This window comes from Trachypithecus francoisi, unplaced genomic scaffold, assembly GCF_009764315.1.
Source record: "Trachypithecus francoisi isolate TF-2019V2 unplaced genomic scaffold, Tfra_2.0 Lachesis_group5, whole genome shotgun sequence".
In the NCBI taxonomy this organism is placed as follows: Eukaryota; Metazoa; Chordata; class Mammalia; order Primates; family Cercopithecidae; genus Trachypithecus; species Trachypithecus francoisi.
Window position 1 is genome coordinate 142,189,150 of NW_022681470.1, and position 3,832 is coordinate 142,192,981.

Below are 3,832 nucleotides of genomic sequence, written 5' to 3' on the forward strand. Positions count from 1 at the left end.
CCTTCTTGTTTCTGTGTGTGTGTGTGTGTTTGTCTATTATTTTTGAGACAGGATCTTGCTCAGTTGCCCAGGCTGGAGTGCAGTGATAATAGCTCACTGTAGCCTCAATCTTCTGGGCTCAAACAATCCTCCCACCTCAGCCTCCCAAGTAGCTGAGACTACAGGTGCATACCACCATGCCCAGCTAATTTTCTAAATTATTTTTAGTGGAGATGAGATCTCACTGTGTTGCCCAGGCTGGTCTTGAACTTCTGAGTTCAAGTGATCTTCCCGCCCCAGCCTCCCAAAGTGTTGGGATTGCAGGCATGAGCCACCATGTCTGGCTTTTTTCTAAATCAATAAAATTCTTTTTTTTTTTTATTTGAGTCAGATAGAGCTTGGTTTCTGTCGCTTGCAACAAAAGGATATAAGACATTAACACATTTAGTCACCATTCATTGAGCTGCAGCCAAGTGCCAGGCCCTCTTCTGAGCATGGTACATGCACCTTTTATTTAATTCCTGTATACACTCTTTGAAACGGGAACTATTGGCTTTCCCATTTTACAGAGAAAGAAAGTGAGGGTCAGGGTGTATTCCTGCCTAAGGACAGAAAGGCAAGTCTGAATTCTGCTGCTGGGTGATGCTTTCCATTGAGAAAGTTGTTTTCCTTTAAAAATTAATCTTGGTGACCAGGCACGATGGCTCATGCCTGTAATCCCAGCACTTTGGAAGCCGAGGCAGGCAGATCACGAGGTCAGGAGTTCAGGCCTGAGCAATATGGTAAAGCCCCATCTCTACTAAAAATATAAAAATTAGCCAGGCACGGTGGCGGGAACCTGTAATTCCAGCTGTTTGGGAGGCTGAGGCAGGAGAATCGCTTGAACTCAGGAGGTGGAGGTTGCAGTGAACTGAGATTGCACCATTGCTTTCCAGGCTGGGTGACAAGAGCGAGACGCCGTTTTGGAAAAAACAAAAACAAAAACAAAAAAACTTAGTTTCTCACATTCAATTCTATATGATTTGTCGTAACCCCTAGGCTTTTCTGGGGAGGAAGGGGGTGAGTGGAATATAGGAGGGTTAGTCATAAATCCATAAAATACATCGAGAATCATCCTGATGTAGTGTCTTTTCCCGAGGATTAAACATTTCCAGTACAGTTTCTCTTCTTCCCTGGCAAGCCATCCTCGGGCTGGCCATTTTCATTGTTAGAAAATGCTTCAAGTTGTGCTGAAATCCAGCTCTTTTTAACAGCTATGGACTGTTTTCATCTAATGCCTAAGGCTGTTTTAAACTATTCCTGGGATAGGCCAGGCACAGCGGCTCATGCCTTTAATCGCAACACTTTGGGAGGCCGAGATGGTTGGATCACTAAGTCAGGAGATCGAGATCATCCTGGCTAACACGGTGAAACCCCATCTCTAAAAAAAAAAAAAAAAAAAAAAAATATACAAAAATTAGCCGGGGTGTGGTGGTGGGCGCCTGTAGTCCCAGCTACTGGGGAGGCTGAGGCTGGAGAATGGCACGAACCCAGGAGGTAGAGCTTGCAGTGAGCTGAGATCATGCCACTGCACTCCAGCCTGGGTGACAGAGCAAGACTCCGTCTGAAAATAAATAAATAAATAAATAAACTATTTCTGGCATGAGGTAGGAAGATAATCCTACAACTAGCGCTACATGGAACTTAAGACCAAATAAACATTCTGAGCTTCCCAGCAGGCAAGGCAAAAAGGGAAAACCTTTCTGTTCTAGTAGTCTGGTCACTAGGGAGACCAGCTTCATCAGAAGAGGATGAGCTTATCACAGTGATTTCCAACCAGGGAAATTATTTCCCATCCGGAAGATATTTGGCAATATTTGGGACATTTTGTTATAAGTGGGAGGGAGAGGTACTACTGGCATTTAGTGGGTAGAGGACAAGGATGGCACTAAATATCCTACAATGCACAGGAGAGCCTCCAATAAAGAATGACCTAAGACATCAATAAATGACAAGGCCTGGTTTATCCTGAAGTAACTCAGAAGAGCATGATGCCAAATATCTTTAGAGGACATTCTACAGCTGGCAGATTCTTGCATGGTCAATGTGGATACCATGTGTGGTCCAAAGGGTCATCTTGTCCCTACAGGATGCAAAGCTGGATTCCCTCCTGCCTTTCTTGCAGAAATGACAACCTGGCTTAGAAGAACTGATGCCAACCAAGAAAGGGCTCCTGGGCAGGGTTGAGATTGGCTCAACCTCATGGTTCATTGGATTGGGGTCCTTGGTTTTGGAGGTTTGATTCTCGGTTCAGGAAAGCCATATTCACTCCTTGAAACTGGACATTCAACAGCCCACAGAGGCAGGCCCCAGGCATGGTCACTAAAACCCACCTTACCCCAGACAGACCTTACCCCAGACAGACTTTTCTCCTCACTACACCCTGGACCTTCAAGGTCAGGCGCTGTCCAAGGTACTGGTTCTTACTAAGCCCTGCCACTCACTTGTTACAGAGCCCCATCACATCCTCCTCCTTTTGACCCATTACATTTTGTCTCTGGCTGAACACTTACCCCCTTGGACCTGATAATGTCTTGATGGCTTTTGTCAGTTTGCCCCTGGACTCTGCTCTGACCTGGGGGCCAGTTTCCCAGACAGTCAGTGCCCCATTCGGTCTCTAGTCTCTGCCCATGATGGAAAAAACTGCTGGGCTATTGTCAGCTGTGTTCATTCCTCCATGTCCTCTACAGGCCACATCCAGTGTCCCCACCATTGAAAGCTTTTTCCCCACACCCTGGCCTTCTCCACTTTCATCCTCAGAAGGGAAGCTTTCCCTCCATGACCCCAGCCCCATGCACTGAAAAGTGTGCACATTTCTCATGTTTAACAGTCTCATGGGAGAGTTGCTATTTATCCCCATTTCATAGATGAGCAAATTGAGGCTCAGCGGGGTTAGGTGACTTGCCCAAACTACTCTCCAGGACATGGAGGAGTCCAGGTTTGGACTATGTCCATCCAGCCCCCACAGGGATCTATGTTCTCAAGCACACACACCAATATCTCTGTTCAGCACCATAACTTTATTCATTTTTTCTTTTTTTGAGACAGAGTTTTTGCTCTGTTGCCCTGACCAGAGTGCAGTGGTGCAATCATATAGCTCACTGTAGCATCAAATTTCTGGGCTTAAGTCATTCTCCCACCTCAGCCTCCTGCATAGCTGGGACTACAAGCATGTACCACCATGCCTGGCTTTTTAAAATTTTTATTTATTTATTTATTTATTTATTTATTTATTTACTTACTTACTTACTTACTTACTTACTTACTTACTTACTTATTGAGATGTAGTCTCACTCTGCTGCCCAGGCTAGAGTTCAGTGGTATGATCTCACTGCAACCTCCGCCTTCCAGGTTCAAGTGATTCTGTGCTTCAGCCTCCCGAGTAGCTAAGATTACAGACATGTGCCACCACGTCTGGTTAATTTTTGTATTTTAGTAGAGATAGGGTTTCACCGTGTTGGCCAGGTTGGTGTCGAACTCCTGATCTCAGGTGATCCGCTCGCCTTGGCCTCCCAAAATGCTGGGATTATAAGTGTGAGCCACTGCGCCTGGCCAATTATCTTATTTTTTGTAGAAACAGGATCTCCCTATGTTGCCCAGGCTGATCTCAAACTCCTGGGCTCAAGCAATCTTCCCATCTCAGCCTCCCAAAGTGTTGGGGTTACAGGTGTGAGCCACCGCGCCCAGCCTTGACTCCATACTCTTCATGGCAACGCAGTAACAATGGAGTCATCCTTTCCCGTTCAGTCCCTTCCACCAGCCCCCACCCACCTAAGCATCCTCTGGACTGGCTGACTGATGGGAAAGAGTGGAA